Source organism: Corvus brachyrhynchos, unplaced genomic scaffold (assembly GCF_000691975.1).
Source record: "Corvus brachyrhynchos isolate BGI_N302 unplaced genomic scaffold, ASM69197v1 scaffold70, whole genome shotgun sequence".
NCBI lineage: Eukaryota > Metazoa > Chordata > Aves > Passeriformes > Corvidae > Corvus > Corvus brachyrhynchos.
This window is the reverse complement of record NW_008236217.1, coordinates 7,032,054-7,032,611: the sequence shown is the minus strand read 5'-3', so window position 1 is coordinate 7,032,611 and position 558 is coordinate 7,032,054.

Here is a 558-nt window from a genome sequence, read left to right as displayed (position 1 = left end):
ATCAAGCTGGGGACTGGCAGGAAGTCTTTACCAGCTGTACTCCTTCCTAGATCGTCACACAGGTCCCAAGCAGGGTAAGCCAGCAGACTAAAAGTGGGTAGGTGGGTATGTGCAATTTTAAGTTTTATACATGCTCATAATTATATGTACTACACTTTATATCTATCTCTCTCTACATATAGTTACATACATACATACATAAAATATTTATGGACAGTTACTGAGGAGAACTACGAGTGTATCACTCAGAAACCATCCAAATTATAACACCACAGTACAAAGCTGGATCAGCTCTACTGAAGCCAATGGAACAATGAATCAGATTAATGTGCCATTTTACTTGGCTAAAGAAGGATATTTACATGAAGTTCAGCATTTCAAAATGGTCAAGGGTGCTTTAAAGTCTATGAAACATTGTTTAAATATATGTGTAAAATTTCCTATTCTAGCTAGTAAGAGTTGCTAGAGAGTTTACTAGCATGAGTGGTCTTTTCCAAATTAGTTTTACACTTTAATTAGAGTAAGTACTGTCCTGCTAGAAGACAGAAAGAATATGGA